Source organism: Podarcis liolepis (assembly GCF_965112155.1).
Source record: "Podarcis liolepis genome assembly, chromosome: 2".
Classification (NCBI taxonomy): domain Eukaryota; kingdom Metazoa; phylum Chordata; class Lepidosauria; order Squamata; family Lacertidae; genus Podarcis; species Podarcis liolepis.
In genome coordinates, this window is record NC_139555.1 from 3,701,196 (window position 1) to 3,718,671 (window position 17,476).

Consider the following 17,476-nt stretch of genomic DNA (forward strand, 5'->3'; position numbering starts at 1 on the left):
TAAACCCTTGGCTGCGAGCAATTCAATAAGGAGGCACACGACCCCGTCTGCCACCCCGAGACAAGCGCTGCGCATATCGCAGGACGCAGCACATCCATCTGGAATAGAAACGAACCAGCGGCTGGGAAGCTGGGGCTAGACTGGGGCAGAATCCGACTTCTCCTGACAAATGCCACTTGCTTTTTAATAAGAATGAAATATTCTCCCTTTGCCGCCCCCCCCCTTTGCGGTTGATTATATTTGAGAGCATTGCAAGAATCAGTATAAACAGGGAGGCTGGAGGTCAGAACTGAGGGGCACCGTCAGAGCTAGGTTATCAGGAGGTGTGGGAGAAGATTGACAGACACAGAGGATGTTGTGGCCAGTAATCAGAGTGTCCATGGAGGGTGGGGGGCTCTTTCCGTTTGCATTCACTGGAAGTTCATGTGTGAGCTTGTCTTATTCAGAAGTGCGGCTGTGCAGATGAGGGTTTAGAGCTCCTTTATCTGTACCTGGAGCGAGATGGTTGCTGAGCTTCTGTGGTTTCTCCCACATCATTCCAGGAACATTAATAAATGTCTGTCCACATGGTTGTTTTGTTTTTGCTTTTCTTTGTAACAGAGAGACGATGCCCACACTCCCTTGGGAAGTGTATTTCTTCTCTGTTACACAAACACCATAAAGCAAAACATCATGGTCAAAGATGTCCAAAACTTGTAGAGGGAGTAACTGCGGAGGCAGGAATATTCCATGCTGCCCCAGGAGCCTCTATAAAGTGGGCCTTAGACTTGTTTCCAAGAGAGCAGAGTTCAAGTCCTACCTCTGCCATGGATTCATAATATCAGCCAGGCTAGTATTTCTGAGGGTTTCCCAAAAACAATGCTAAAAAGTATTTGAGCCTTCCGTATTGCACATGGACGCTGGTTAATGCAGGAGAGAATTGGGATGTTTGTGTAGTCAGAGTCAGCTGGATTTAAAGATTGTGGGAAGGTTGGTGCCTCTTTCGTGAAGTTCTAACTTTAATGCCAAGAAATTAAGAAGTGGAGTGTGGTTAGGGGCAGGACTTTGCAATATGCCTGTGCTTTATCTCTCCTCCGCAAACCCCCCCACAGTTGAGGAAGATATCCCGCAAGCTAACAATGGCCAATATTTTTTGCAAGTGTGCAACAGGCTCAAACTGTTGCTCTGGTTAATGTTCGCATAAGTATTTAAATGGCGTTTGTGAATTATTTGGAAACAGTGCTATATTATGTAAATGTTTCTGACGTAAGATGTTGCGAAGATTTCTGGTGGAAGAATGGCATGCAAGCTAACTGATTATGAAAGTAGACATGCAACCCCCTGTCTTCTGAGCCATTCGTGTTAGTCTGCTGAGCCAGAAAGAAGGCTGTAATGCAGAACAGGAGAGACAAGCGGGTCTGTAGCTCTATGGGCCCCCCAAGTGTGCCAGGCCTATGGGACCCCCCTATGGGTGAGAGTGGTGACACTCAAGCTGCAGGCTGGCTATCACACCCATGTCCAAATATATGTCTGCGTTTAACTGGAGGACTAAACTAGGAAGAGTCAACAGTATCATATTGAACACTCCTCTCCAAAGTGTCCCTGAATTCTGCTTTGAACCCAGTTATTTATTTATTTTACATTCTTAGCCCACCCTCGCTTTAGGGAACTCAGGATGAAGTACTGTACACGATTCCCCTATTATATTCACACAACAGCCCTGTGAAGTAGGTTAAACTGGAAGATAGTAACTGACCCCAAATCATTTAGAAACTTTTGTGGCATGTATTTAAACCCAGTTTTTCCTCTCTTAAGTCTTATGCTAGCCATCACATAATACTGGCTCTCACTTGTAAGGCTTTCTATACTGGATCCCTTGGACGGAAGACTATTGCTGCAGTGTTTGTTGGTGACGGAGTGTCCAATGTTCACGATGATAGGAACCCACTTCAAAGCACAGTCAACTGATTTTACTTAAGCTGAATGCAAAATGTTCATCAGCAGAAACCTGGGCTGTGTATCCACCATACATTTAAAGCATATTCCCTGTCAAAAAGAATCCTGGGAACTGTAGTTTACCCCTCACAGAACTACAATTCCCAGCACCATTAAAAACGATAGTTCCTGGGATTCCTTGGGTGAAAAATGTGCTTTGAATTATGGTGTATATGTCAGCTCACTAGAGCTGTGGGACTAAAGAATGAAAGGACACCGGCTGCTCTGTGGTGAAGCAAGATGTGCATTTGCCTTCCCCTGTTACACCCAGCTTGGCTTACTTGCATGAGCCATCCTTGGCTGTTTCCTCTCTAAGGACATTAGTAGTTCCTGAGTGTGTGCTGCTGGTGTGGATTGCAGAGAATGATATCAGTGTTAGCTGATCCAGCTTTGCGGCAAAGGGCTGAGATGGATGGCCTCTGAAGTCCTTCCAACTCCTGCAACGATTGCGTTGCCATGCGCCTATCGCTCCCGTCACCATAATCTGCTACAAATGAGCATTCAAGGCAAAATATTATCCCTCCTTAGCAAATCCTCATGTGTCGGCGACACAGGTTTTTAAAGGTCGCCAGCGTTGGCGCGAGACCCCGGGAACAAATGGTTCGTGTCTCTTTTCTTTGTAGGTGATCGAAAAGCCCTTTCCTCTCCCCACCCCAGCCGAATCGCTTCCCCTGTTCAGCATTCCTCCTCTGCTGCCAAGGCTAAATGGCCCCGAGAAGATGAAAACTTTTCTCCGCGCCCGACTGGATTGATGCTAAAGAAATAATCAACCCCCGGATCGCCGGGCGAAAAGCCATTCGGCAAATGAGCACCGGGACTGCAATCTCGGCTATTAAGAGCCGCCAAGGCTCACTCTAGGATTGGAATTAATTTCCCCCTTCTTCCTCCCAGGGCCTGTTGTGGGGATGCTATAAAAGCTGCTGCTTCAGCTCTTGAGGGGTTTTGGGGGTGGGAGGGGGGAACTGTCCCATGGTGGACCCGCTGTCTCTTTATCTCTAATCCCTCCTTTAGTGCTGGTCGCAGGCAGCTGAACTCACACAGTTAGCACTCACAGTGGACAAATACTTTTTAATTTCTTTTGCTCCCCTGAAGGGCAGAAGAACATCTGCCATACACACACACACACACACGTATCTACATCCATATCACAGTCACAGAAAGTCTATGCTCCACTAGGTCATTGTGCATGTCTGTTTTAATAAAGCTCTTTTGAATTTTGTGAGGGTGGGAATGTGTCTTCCTTATGTAGTTTTTGTTGAATGCTGAAGATGCACATCTTTACCCCAGCTTTATATATACATATGTACATATGTAGGGCCCACCCTATTACCTTGACTGTAATTTTTTAAAAAACAAACAAACTATTTTAATACTGCATTTTAAAGTTGTTGCAGCACTCCCTGGGAACTTACGGTGAAGGGTGGGCAAGAATTCTAATAAATAATAAGACTGACAAATTAAGTTTGTCAAAGGAAAAGCCTTTGAGAAAAAAGAGGGAAAACATCTGTCTCAACCACGAGATTCTTAAAATACAGATGATTTAGCTCTCTGAATAAGGTATGATTCAGAGAGATCAAATCCAAATCCCAAGAGCAGCAGCTCTGAGGAAAATCTGTAAGGGGAGATTTAATTTGTCGCCCTGAGCAGCAGCCTGGGCTCTGACTTGGAACAGAAGTGGGTGACCAGATCCACCAGGCCAGCATAACCAGAAACAAAGATGGCAGAAACTCACCCGGGGCCTAAAGAGACCCCTGGAGTCTTTACCTGTGAAGCCTGACCACCCCACCCCCAGGAACCAACCCCTTCCACTCCAGGGACCCACATCCAGTGTTAGAAACTCAGATATATAAGCTAATCACCAAAGGCCACCTTAAACAGAGGTTGCAGTCGTCACAACGGAATACCTAGGCACCATTTTATTTGCAATGGATATTATTATTATTATTTATTTATTTATTTATTTATTTATTTATTTATTTACTATACCGCTTTATAAGGCTTGCCGATCAGAAGGTTGGCGGTTCAAATCCCTGCTATGGGGTGAGCTCCCGTTGCTCGGTCCTAGCTCCTGCCAACCTAGCAGTTCGAAAGCACGTCAAAGTGCAAGTAGATAAGTAGGTTCTGCTCCGGTGGGAAGGTAAACAGTGCTTCGTGCGCTGCTCTGGTTCGCCAGAAGCGGTTTAGTCATGCTGGCCACATGACCCAGAAGCTGTCTGTGGACAAATGCTGGCTCCCTTGGCCAGTAAAGCGAGATGAGCGCTGCAACCCCAGAGTCTTCCGTGACTGGACCTAACGGTCAGGGGTCCCTTTACCTTTACCTTTATACCACTTTATATTTAAAAGAAAAAAGATCTCAAAGCAGTATAGAACACATTGAAACATCAAATCAATCCAGAATAAAACAAATTAAAGCTTCAAGGGAAATATTTCAGATCTAAGTGACATTTTGCTTTCCCCTTATTTGTTTGCCTACTAAATTTATATAGCTGCCCCACTGGAGAAGTACTCTAGGGCAGTGGTTCCCAATTAGTTAATTACTGAGGACCCCCTATTTTTCAAAAGCCAATCCATGGACCCCCTACTTTTGAATTTTTTGATAACCCTATGCGCTGGGGGGGGGTGCGCCCAAGGTGAAGCACAAGTCCCAGAGCCCAGTGTGCCACTCCCAAAAGCAGCGCCACTCAGGACTGGGCTCTTAGCGTCCCGTCCCCCCAGCTGCCAGAGGGCGGCCGAGAAGGATGCAGCTACCACACACTGGAGGGCAGCTGAGGGGAGCAGCGGGCAGATGCCCTGCAGGCTCTGTGCTGCTCACGGTACGCGCAGACACGCCGTCGCAGCTTGCGTTCCACTTGGGATGCGAACGGGGCTCCGGAACGGATCCCCTTCGCATCCCGAGGTACCACCGTACAGTTGCATTCTCTGGACCCTGAGAAAGGTCTTTATGGCACTATCAGCAGTGAGGCTGAACAAGCACAGAGAGACCAAAATATAATCTGAACACCCTCCACTTACAACTTCTTTCTTTTTGCAATAATTGGGTTGCCACAAACTTAAGCAGGGGTTACCCAATGCTCATTAAATACTTGTTCAGTAGCCCAGAGTGGATCCAGTGAAGTTTTCATTTTTCAGAGGGCAAAAGGGAGGTTGAAGAGTCCACAGCTAAGCTGAGGTTTGAACATGATACTTCCAGGGTCAAGAGTCAAAGGGTGGTTCCTAAATCACAGGAGTGGTGTGGGGTATGCTGCTGGCTAGCAAGGGAACTAATTATGCCAGATCTTCCCAATTGACTGCTCCCACCCATTAATGCTATTAGAGTCTCATGGGATGGAGCCATAGGGAAACAGCAGCCAACAGTGGAATTGTTCCTGTAGCATCTTACAAAATGCATTGTTATATGCATGCAAGCGCACTCAAATTTCTCACATTCAGTAATTCATGACTCTTGCCTCCAAGCCCTACTAAAATGAGAGATTTTGCACAAGTACGACTGCGTACTAACAACTCTCATCCATTTCACTGGGGCGAGAGACGTTTCTATGGTATGTTTAATGCCAATACCACCCAGCTGCCCAAATAAGCCACGTTACACCAGTGACACACCATATTTAATGTGAACAGTGCTCCTGCATTTCTGCAAGCATCTGTCTGCTGCAAATGTTGCTCCTTTCTCTTTTTTTAAACTGGAGTACTGGAGCACTGCGTGGTTTTTAATGGGTAATAAACAGAAGAGCAGAATATCTAAAGGTAACTCTGTGACCTCCATTAATGTCATGTCTGAACATGTTAAACAGTTTAATGGCCCCATTAGGGTCCCAGCTAATGGTCGGAAGGCACTAGATATAAATGGCTCCATCTCTGAAGCAAAAGTAGAGGCTGCCTTGGCCCCCCCAAAAAATGCTGCTCGAAGGAACAAGGTTCTGAAAGGTGCATGGTACCCCTTCACTTTCTGTTGCTTGGATTGGAGACTTTTTCCACTGTGATGCATTTTCAGGGACTATATTGCCTTCTACTGAGCAGTTATCAGAAAACTTCCTGTATCCCCAGTCTACAGATTGGAGAACGGATGCACAGAGAAATTAATGCCTCAGTATCACATGTTCCATTTCAGTATCTGCTGATTCCTATATTAAAGGCTAGAGAGGGGAAAGGAATTGAAAAACAAACTGGTAATAGTGCTTAAATTTTATGGATCACTATTCCAAAGTGTACATGATTTCAGTCATCTTAACAGGAATCCTGTAAGGTAGCCCAATACAATTGCCTCCGTATTATAGAATGCCTAGGGGCACCTGCTGAGGGACAGCAGCTTGCCTAAGACCACCGATTTGGTTCCTGGGGTGAGCCAAGGTTTGGACTGTGGACCTCTCTACTTGTAATTCATCCACTATGGAGGACACTGTAGCTCTCCAGATGTTGCTGGACTTCCAACTGCTATCATCCCTGACCGCTAGCCATGCTGGCTGGGACTGGTGGAAGTTAGAGTCCAACAATGTCTGGCATGCTGCAGGTTCGCTGTACCTGGCACTCAGGAAGGACCATAGGCTAGGCAGCGTGAGGGCAGGAAGGGCATCTTTTTACCCCACATAATGTCGGGAGTGAGATGTGACTTGGTGCATTTGTTTGGTGGGAGTTGACTTCTCTGGTCGAGATGAATGGGAATGAGTGGATCTGGGCAAGTGATGGATGCTTTGGATTCCCCCCCCCCGCCCCCCAGCATTCTGAGAGAGGTTGGACTTTCAGCCTTCTAATGCTTCAAAGGACATTTTGGCTAGTTTATTACAGCAACTTTTTCTGAGTCACTGAGATAAAGGCTGTATGGAAATCTAAAGCAGAAATAAAAATGAAGAAGAGCAGCTTTTCTTCCAACTCTCATCACTGCAGGTCTCTTCCATTTTAATCTTTGGAACATCCCGGGGGGGGGGGGGAGGTTCGCTTCCAGCTACCATTGGCAGCCCCTCTGTCCTCGCCCTGTTCATTCCGGGAACTGAACAGGGAGAAGAACAGGACATCATCACTGTTGCCCTGCCTTGCTTCCCCAAAAGTCTTGCTCTCCCTGTTCTTCCAGCTCAGTCATCCTCGTCTGACTGTACTTGTCCACAAAACAAATCATCCCTCCTGGTGCCTCTGCTTTGATTTCTTTTTTAGCAATATTTCTCACACGGTGATTTTCATCTGTGTTCCTGCTCTCCCTCCCGTGGCCCCAGGAGAGAGCAGGGTTATGTAGATAGAGAGGGTGTGCAAATAATATATTGTCCCACCTGAGCCAAGCGAATCAACTCTCTCCCTAGAGGGCCTTTAAGATGCAGTGGGGCTGCTGTTTGTTTTGCTTAACTCTTTAAAGCGGATGTAGCTGAACGAAATCAATTGGGTAGGCAAACATGGTATGGGGGAGGGGAAAAGCAATCCTGGGACTGAAGATGGCGAGAGGAATTGAGGGCCAGGGGTGGGCCTGAGATTCCACAAAGACAGCCTCCTGCTGTTTTGGCGAGCAACCGAGGTGGGATGGTCTGTGGCTGTTTTCTGTACGTTCACCAATATTGTTTGTGTGTTCTGGGAGCAGGGAAGGTCCTTGTTATTTCAAGCTTTCCCCTTCTTGGAATTACTTGGGGAGCCTGGGGAGGCCTTTGCTCCCACCGCCACCCTCTGATGCCCCACTTTTTCATTCCGACGTCTGACCTTATGTGCCACCAGCAATCGGCTCTCATACAAATCAAGGGGCGAGCAGTATGGCGGGGGGAAAGGGAACTTGGAAATGCAATTTATGACCCTTCCCGATAAGATCTTATAAAATTTCCTGGGCACACTCGAAATTACATTTCCATAGCTCCGTCGCACTGATCTCCTTGAGTATATGATACTTGCCACTTTTATGGCTACATTTATTGCAATAATAAAGCGAAATGGTGGGGCCGGTGGTGGCAACGATGGAGAAACGGGGAGCGTCGAGACATTTCATTTCCCCCATGGCAGCAGACAAAACTTTTGCTTTCCAAAAGGAAACACCCGCCTGGGAGTCAGGCCTCTGTTTGGTGCCCTGAGCTGGGGGTGAGCCATGGTGCATCCCAAACCACTTTCCTTTCTCTGCTTTATGTGTGGTGCATGGAGTAGAGGAGGGAAGGAAGAGGAGCGAAGGGAAGGCCCGCTGCTTGGTGGCAGAGTATTTGCTGTGCATGCAGAAGGTTCCTGGTTCAACCTCTGGCACCATCAGGCAGGATTTTGAATCTCCCCAGTCTGAGACCCTGGAGACACAGGACCATTCAGTGCCAGCAGTACTTGAGCTGCTGAGGGCTGGTGTAAGGCATCTTCCTAAGGCATTCTGTTTTCTAGTTCTTCTTCTTCGTGGTGTTTCTGCAGCTCCACATTCGGGTTCTGTGCCAAAGCAGAACAAACCCTTGCCAGGCAGGTGGCATTGCCCTACCACGGTCTGCCTGAGGCATTTAGTTGGGGTCCGTATCAGCTCTATGTGTACCCCAAATTATAAGGTGGCTCAATATTCAGAGAAGGGTCTCATAGAACCATAGAATTGTAGAGTAGGAAGGGATCTCGAAGGTCATCTAGCACAACCCTCTGCATGTTTCCAAGTCAGATGGTGCCATTAACGAGGCTGATCTGGACCCCCAAACTTCTGAGTGGCTCTGTGATTGTTGACTATTTTTCTCCCTGAGTAATAGAACCAAGCTGACCTGGGTGGGAGGGGGAATCTTTTGCTTTAATGGGCAGGTCCATACCCTCCAACATTTCCCTGATGAAAATAGGGGCGTCCCATTCCATAATGATAACTTTACTGTTTATACCCCGCACATCTTTCTGGGTTGCCCCAGCCACTCTGGGCAGCTTCCTATACACACACACACACACACACACACACACACACACACACACACACAATAAAGCATTAAACATTTTTTTTAAACCTTCCCTATACAGGATTGGCTTCAGATGGCTCGGGGATTGGGTAATTCCACACCCTCCAACATTTCTCAAATGAAAATAGGGATGTCCTAAGGAAAAGCGGGACATTCTGGGATCAAATCAGAAACTGGGACTGCTTCTCTAAATCAGGGAGGTCCCTGGAAAATAGGACCACTGGTAGGGTGTGCAGGTCTAGCTTTAAATCACAGCTAGCTATTTTCCCAGTGCACTCCAATCAAAGTGATTCAAAGTAGTGTCTGTTTTTCACATGGATCTATGGCTCTCTCATGGCAAGTCAATGGAGAGCTTTCCCATTGCATTCCCCAGAATTGGAACTTGTGTATGGAACTCTTCCCCCAACGGTCCTTGGGTTAACAGGGTCATTGTTGCAGCTGGGTGGCCAGCTGGCTATGAGAAACATAAAATCATAGCCAGGCTAGTGGTTTATCTAGGTCAGCATTGTCTAAATTGACTGGCAGTAGCTCTCAAGGGTTTCAGATGGGGGACAGTCCCAGCTCTACCTGGGGGGATGCTGGGGAGTGAGCCTTTTGCTACCTCACCTTCTGCTTTTGGAAGTCTATAAGAAGCTGCTGCAGGAAAGCGGCTGTGAGCATCATCATAGAAGGCTGTTTCTAAGACTAAGGTGAAAATTTGACACTACCTTGTTATTTCTGCTAGGGGATGGTGTGTGCTGTTTAAGTACAGCATTTACCGTACATAGGCTTTCAGAAGTTTAGAGTCTTAGTATTCCTTATAATACCCTGTAAAGCAGACTGGTGGCGCTGTGGTCTAAACCACAGAGCCTAGGACTTGTCGATCGGAAGGTCTGCGATGGGGTGAGCTCCCATTGTTCGGTCTCAGCTCCTGCCCACCTAGCAGTTCAAAAGCACGTCAAATGTAAGTAGATAAATAGGTACCGCTCTGGCGTTTCCGTGTGCTGCTCTGGTTCGCCAGAAGTGGCTTAGTCATGCTGGCCACATGACCCAGAAGCTGTCTGTGGACAAACGCCGGCTCCCTTGGCCTATAGAACGAGATGAGCGCGCAACCCCAGAGTCGTCCACAACTGGACCTAACGGTCAGGGGTCCCTTTACCTTTAAAGCAGATCAGTATCGGCCTCCCTCTCCCACTGGCGGTATTTAAGAAGAGCGCTTCTGGACCAGACCAAAGACCTACCAAGGCCAGCCTTTGGGTTCCTGCAGTGGCCACCGAGATGCCTCTTGGGAAGCCTATGGCTCCATGGTAAAGCGCACATTGCAAGCAAAAGGGTCCGGGTTCATTTCCTGGCATCTCCAGGTGGGGCTAGGAATACCCCCTGTGTGAAAGCTGCTTGTCAATGCAGACAAAAACTGACCTAGATGAACCAATGGCCTTAATTGGTGCAAGGCAGCTTCTTATGTTCCCACTTGCAGGGTCAAGTTTCAGACAGGTATGTGTGCTGAGGTTTGCCCAAGGCTACTTGCTCAGTTCAGGCCAGAGCCCAGATAGTTTACCGCTCATTCTCCCATAAATCCCTGCTCAGAACTGCCTCCCACTGAGTTCAGTAGGACTTAACCCCAAGTAAGTGTGCATAGGAAAGTATTCTGCCCCACTATGGCTGCTTTCCCATATTCCTTCCCCACTATGTTAGAGCTGTATTAGTTCCATCCTACAACTGCGGCTGTTCCTTGGATTGTTGGAAAGTAGCAAGCTCACATTTTTTTGCTCCTGCTAATCAGCCAAGTCTAGGCTGCTTGGCTCTCAGGGTAGGGAATCTAGCCCAGGGGGGATTAACCCCCCAGCCTCACAGGCGAGGATGAGCCGGGCCGCAGCCTGGTTGTGTTCTTACAAGGGAATAATAAGAAGTCTTAATAACCTGCCAAGGCCTGCGCTCAAAGGAGAGAGCGGTGTGGAGATTTCGAAGTGATGAGCCTCTATCGATCTCACTGCTGCCGGGGATAAAGCGATGGATAAGGTCTGCTTTCCCAGAAGCTGCCTTCTGCCTTCTGCCTTCTGCCTTGGCTTTAGGGGATTCTGTGTTCGTGTGCCTCGATCCCAACCACCTACAGCTATTTGCTGTCCTCGTCGTGGACTCATCCTCCTTTCTCCTGATCTGATGCTGAAGGCTCCACTTGCAAGTTACTCTGCCGTTCCATATCTGTGCTGTGTCTTTCTAGGAACACACTGGAGTTTTGATGCATTGATTATGCCCCTACTAGTCACTGCTAGTCCACTTGGCAGACCAGAGGAATACGTGGGTGGCCTTTCAACATTTCATAGTTTAAAATGGGGTTATTCTTGTCTACTGCCAGTGTGGTGTAGTGGTTAAGAGCGGTAGTCACGTAATCTGGGTAACCGGGTTCGCGTCTCCGCTCCTCCACATGCAGCTGCTGAGTGACCTTGGGCCAGTCACACTTCTTTGAAGTCTCTCAGCCCCACTCACCTCACAGAGTGTTTGTTGTGGGGGAGGAAGGGAAAGGAGATTGTTAGCCGCTTTGAGACTCCTGAAGGGGAGTGAAAGGCGGGATATCAAATCCAAACTCTTCTTCTTCTTCTTCTACTTGTAACAGTTCTGTTCACACATCCCCAAACACTGACTTATCTCCTAGTTAGCTACTTGTCATTATACATATAGTTGCTCTCCCTGCTGCCCATTCATTCTGCCAGATTCTCCTGCATTCACTTCTGAAGGAGTGTGAATAGACCATACCAGTTTGATCGTTGCAATTTTCTCAACACTTTTAGCAACCTTTAATTTCTCAGTAAGCAAGAGAAATGGAAGGAAGGGAAGGAGCACACTGGTATTTGGGTCTACATATGCATGCATTTTTCTTGCTTGAAATAGGCATTGCCCTGCCCCCCAACCCCTTCAGAGGTGTACAGCTTAAGACAAACTTGAACAAACTGGTGTTTTTCAGATGTTTTGGACTACATCTCCCATCATCCCTGACTAGGGGCCATGCAGACTAGGGGTGGTGGAAGATGAGGTTCAACATAATGTGGAGGTGACCTGGTTGGAGTGAGGTGGAAATCCTATGCATGGCTACTGAGAAGTATGACTTACTGAGTGGGACTTACTCCCAGATAAATGTAGATTGGATTGCTGCAATCCTATTCCACTTTGCCTGGGAATGAGCCCTGTTGAACTCAGTGGGACTTACTTCTGAGTAGACATACATAGGATTGAGCTTTTGACTTCTAGAAACTCTAGGTGGTAACTCTAGCAATTGACACAGGTTTTTTTTTTAATTTAAAAAAATAGCATCCTGACGTCTCCCCCAAAGGTAATTAGAGGCAAGGACAGCTGCCTCCCACCCAAGAGATTGTCCTTGGTAAATGCAATCCATGTGGCACAGTAGATACAACTGAATTGAATAACAATAAATAAATAAGCCAGGAGAAGCTGGGTTTGCACAGGACTAATAGGCCAGTTCTGTACCAATCAACCATAAAGCAGCTTTCCCCTCTCTTAGAGCAAGGCTGTGATCAGCTCTGATTGGCTGGCCTTCATATCAATCAGAAAGCCACCTCCCTCTCTCCAGACACATCTCAGTGTGCCTATAATAAATAACTTAACCAGATGCCCATACCAGATGCTTGAATGAGGAAATGCAAAAAAGCAGAATATGTATGGCACCATGGGTCATGTGGTGTATTTATTGTGCCCATTTATAAATGTTCATAAGGGGAAGTGACCATAGGCTTTGGTCATTCCAAGTTTTTAATATATGGGAGCATCAAGGATTGCAGTCTCATTGGTCCCCAGTTACATTCAGTAACATAATATCATGCACAACACCATACAGCAGCATGGGACCTCATTTTGTGTGTGTGGTGTCCCCAGTTTAACAGTAAAGCTCTTGAATCAGCAGAGTGGGTAGATCTCATCTGGACATTCTCCCATCCCAGCAGTTCTTGAAGTATGAGGTAGGCATTCCCTAGCGAAGCATTATACATCTAAGAAATCCCGGACAGCCTGAACAAGCAAGCAGGTGGATGCACAGAAAGAAAGCAACCGCTTCACTCTTCCTCCAGTCCTAGGACATGAAGCCAAGCCATGGTTTGGCTTGGTATTATGTCTGAATCTAGGTTCATGGTTTGTCTCTCCCAACCCATGAGCAGTTTGCCAACAACAAACCTCAGCTATAACTTTTTGTCTGTTTGGAACAAAACAGACCACAAGCCCAGATTGGCTTGCAGTGCTAAGCCAAACCATGGTTCAGGTCTGGGTAGCATGGCAGCAGCACAATGAGGAGAGGTGGGAAGAGGTTACAATTTCTGCTTTGTGCAGCTGTACATTTGCTAGTTAAGCTATAGTTTGTCTTAGAATTGCATGCAAACTATGCCAGGTTCTCTTGGATTTCATTACTGTCTTTTCTTTGCTGGGTCACAATTTGCAATGATGGTAGAAGCCCTTATATGCTGCAAGGTGGTTAAGGCACACAAGAGCCCTCTCAATAGACCCATAGACCTTAAGCCATGTTGTTGTTTGGCTTGTTGTCCCTAAACGTTTTTTCCATGCCTCTGCCTTTCTCTGACTTTTCTTCGCAGGTTCCTTTATCTCATTCTGCTGCCTATTCCTCCCCTTCAATCTTTCAGTTACTGTTCTTGACCCTCCTAACTCTTAGGTTCCCTATAACCTAGAATTTGCCTGCCAGCTTTATAATTTTTTAGTCTGTTCCTTCTTCCATGGGACATGTGTTTTAATGGTAGATTACACTCTCAGCTATCCGTTATCACAGAAGCCGGCCTGTTTCTGACCACTTTGTGCCCTGAACAGTTGGAATGTTCAAGCACATTCTGTGACACCACACCAGTTTAACCAATCAGACGCCTTGCAGCAAGTGCAACACAGTAGAGATTTAATCTGTATAGGCCTCAAACATAGGTAGAGAGAAGAGTCTTCCGCTGGAGGTGTTTCTGTATTTTTTTTTACTGCAGCTCATCACCTGGAAGGTTGGATGAGCTGACTATATTTAAAATTGGCTTGCCTTTTCATCCGGGTAATCAGTTGCAGTAAAAACTCAGAAAATGCCTCTAGCTGTACAAACACATCTACCCGTATCTGTACAAATGACTGTCTGGGATTGTGGCCTAAAATATTTTTTTTCAGCTGTCTACAAAACTAGCTCCTAGAAATTTGAAATACATTTTCCAGCCTGATCCCAACCCACTATTCACCTGTCCTGCAGTCAACATGCAGCCTCACATTCACTTGAACCCCTTCCTGTGTTGAAAGCATGTGTGAAGGCATCTCATGCATAGCGCTTCTTCTCTTCCACCACTGATGCATCTTCTGGTCATGCTGTGAGCAACTGTGATCAGGGGCCTACAATCATACCAACAGACACATGTAGGGGCCTCCATGAAAGGGAGGACGTCAAATGACCCATGACTCCCTCGTGTATGTAAGGACTCTTCTCACAGAAACCCAACACACAGAAGATGAGCACTGGGCATACCAGGCAGTATTAGAAACTCAGATATATAAGCTTGGCACCAAATGGCTCCTTAAGCCAGGGTTGCAGATGCCAAAATGGAATGCCTAGTTGCCATTTTTGAGCCAGACGACTTTTTGGTTCCTGAATTCCTTCAGATTGTGCAGATAAAATATAATGGATAGAATTCTACAGGATGTGCTGCTGGTGTGATCCAAGGATCCCCAGGCACACACCTCCAGATGGTGGAGGCAGACGTCTTCACTTGGTTGCAAGTAGCTGATAGCCAGGTGCAAAATGTGCCCGGCAAATTTCGAACGCTGAGGGCAGGAATGGGACTAACCCCCACATCGCCCCTCACATAGGCTTTTAATGCACGAGAGGGCTTCTGTGACTCACTGATGCACCACCAGCGCTTTGTCCTCCCCGCCTCCGGCAGAGAAATTAAATAATGATATTTTCGTACCTGGGAGCAGTTTGGGCTTCCAGTTTTGCTACTTCTGCGGCAGAAGGTTTTAAACCACTGATATGCCAACAGCAGCAACCTCCCATTTCCTTTGACCAATTGGCTGGTAGCTGTTGCCAGCTTTTTATGTATCACATCCATAGCTTTCCTTTCTCTCTCCACATTTACTGGGTTCACTGTTCATTTATTCCGTTCTCTCCCTCTTTTTTTTTAAACCACCCGATGAGTCACCCAGCTCAGATTCAATGTCCTCTTGGCGGCTGCTTCCCCTCACTGCTTTTCCATTTTGCAGAGTTTGGTGGTTAATAATGTGGGAAGGGGTGTGTGTGGAATTGAGTGGTACCTCCTCTCTCTTTCTCTCCCTCTCTCATTCCTCTCCCCTCCATTCCTGATTTCCTCCAGGCCAAAGATGTTCAAACACAGAGAGAGAGAGAGAAAAGAAAGAAAGGGAAAAGGCAGGAAACAAGTGACAGGGATAAAGCACAGTAGAAGAGGGTGGGGGGAGAGCAGTGATGAAATATTTATTAGCTGGCATGCGTTCCGGGCGCATTAATAAAGCAACCACATTTGCATGGTGCTCCTGTCAGGGGTGGTGGTGAGGTGTCTTATTTGAGGGTGGGGAAAAGGAAAGAAATACACTGGGTTGTGGCAGAGGAGTGGGTGTGAGAGAAAGAGAAGAATGTGACGTCCTTACAAGAGAGAGATTTAGGACCTGGACACTATGTGCAAAATGTATGCTGGATGGTTCAATCAGTGGCTATTAGTCATAGTGGCTACGTGGAGCCTCCGGTTTCAAGGACAATATGCATTTGAATGCTAGATGCTGGGGTCAACAGCTGGAAAGGGCTCTTGCCTCCAAGCCAGCCATGTTTCTGGCTTCCCGGGACAGAGCTGTAGCTCCCGTGGGGGGTGGGGGGAGAGGCTAGCTAGGTTTTTTTGCCCCAGGTGAAGTCTCCAGAAGGGTGCCCTTCAGGCTTGCAGCATGTGTGTGTATGTGTACAGAAATGTGCATGGTGGGGTGCCATACGGGGTCTTTGACCTGGGTGAAATAAAGCCTCATTTGCCCCTACCTAGGGGCACTGTAAGAGGCAGTGCTGGTCCAGAATATAAGCAGAGCTCTTCCCACATTCCTCCTGGGTTCTGATGGAACATAGGAAGCTGCCTTATTGCTCCATGTAGCTCAGTATTGTCTACAATGACTGGCAGCTGCTCTCCAAGATTTCAGCCCAGAGTCTCTCCCAGCCCCAGCCCCAGGGACTGAACTTGGGAACATCTGCGTGCAAAGGGTCAAATGAAAGCTGAGTGGTTTCTGCAAGGGCCTCTTGAGTGTCAAGCAGCAGGAGTTTCTGTGGCCTGCATTCTAGGAAAAGCATCACCTGCTGGTTTTTTGCAAGCAACACTGGTAAAATAGTTGGCAATGCTTGAGGTATGCTGCCGTTGAATACATACATTCATTTCTTAGCATCATGGTCAACAGGCACTGATATGACCCCCCTTGGGGCTACCTAATCTTCATGAATTGAATGTTTAAACCTTAAAACAACAACTGCTCATGTAACACCTTTTAGTCATTTAATTCCCTAGGTTTAGTTTCGCTTTCTGGGAAGAAGTACTTCCTTTTGTTTGATGCACAAAGGTTCCTAACTTTTTTTTTTTTTTTTTGCAGAACTCATGTGCCTTCCACAGGTGTTTACCATGCAGAATTTCAGCCACCAATGCTTTTCATGGCATGTGGGTTTAAGGTTGTGGGAAGAATCAGCTGTTGAAGTTCTGAGTGTGATGTAGCTTTGGAAAAGGCTAAACTCAGTGTGAAGGACAGAAAAGGTGAAGTAGGGGTTGGTCGTGTTGTATGTTGGAATCTTGGTACTTCCCTGATGAGTAGGAAGTTTTCAGGAGTAAACCTTTTAAAAAGTTGGCTGTTTCCTTGTGAGGAATGAGAACTGGAGACATGGAGTGTTTTTGTATTGTTGCCTCCCCTCCCTGCAAATGCAAGCTGAAAAGTGGGAAGCATGCAAGCATCTAGACAGATGGTGCTAATCTTCAAAACAGTGTAGATTTCCACCCCTCCAGCATCAGCATACTCTTGTAGCCCTCCAGATCTCCTTATCAGCCAGCTGCAAAAGTTGTTGGTTCTATTCCAAACTGTCAAACTGTTGCCTTCAGCCTGCACTTCAAGCAGGAAAGATGTGTGCTCAGTAGCTTGGTGTCACCAGCCATCAAAGGCCATCTGGCAAGCACATTCAGCTCCAAGTAATACAGAAACGTGAAGGAAAGGTCATTTTGCGCGTCTAAAAGAGAATGCCTGCAACAATCCTCTTTCCTTTGTTTGCATTCTCTCTCTCTTCTTTTTCAGCCTGTGTTGTTCCCTTCCTTCCAGTCTTCCTCTCCCTGCATCTATCTTTGCTGTTATCCCCTCTCTCCCCCCTCTACGTGCTTTCCCTAGAAACTGCTCAGTCCCCCTCTTTTGCTCTGAACACGGTGGTTGGTATGCCAGTCCTAAGCAGACACTCCTGAGTTGCACCCAGGACCCCCTTGAGAGGACCAGTTAGGGTCCCTTCTACATTTCCATCCGGCACTGTCGATCTTGCTGTAGTGAATCCGATTTCCTTTTTGCGTTGGGGAAGGGCAGGGTGGGAAAGAAGAAAGCAGAGAAGCCCCCCTGGCGACGGCAGCTCCATTAGCGCCCACGACTAATTGTCAGGGTGGTTT

General features: G+C 47.0%; 1 protein-coding gene across 2 annotated transcripts in view; it reads left to right on the plus strand.

Annotated features, from left to right (window-relative positions):
• NXPH4 (neurexophilin 4) overlaps positions 1-17,476 on the plus strand; it is an 83,644-nt gene that overhangs the window by 15,083 nt on the left and 51,085 nt on the right. Inside the window, exon 2 of one of the 2 annotated variants that reach the window (XR_014521935.1) lies at positions 2,598-3,081. The exons of the other annotated variant lie outside the window; for it this stretch is intronic. The gene's annotated coding sequence lies outside the window, so the exon portion shown is untranslated. Of the gene's footprint in view, positions 1-2,597; positions 3,082-17,476 lie in introns of those variants that run through there. 2 annotated transcript variants of the gene reach the window in all.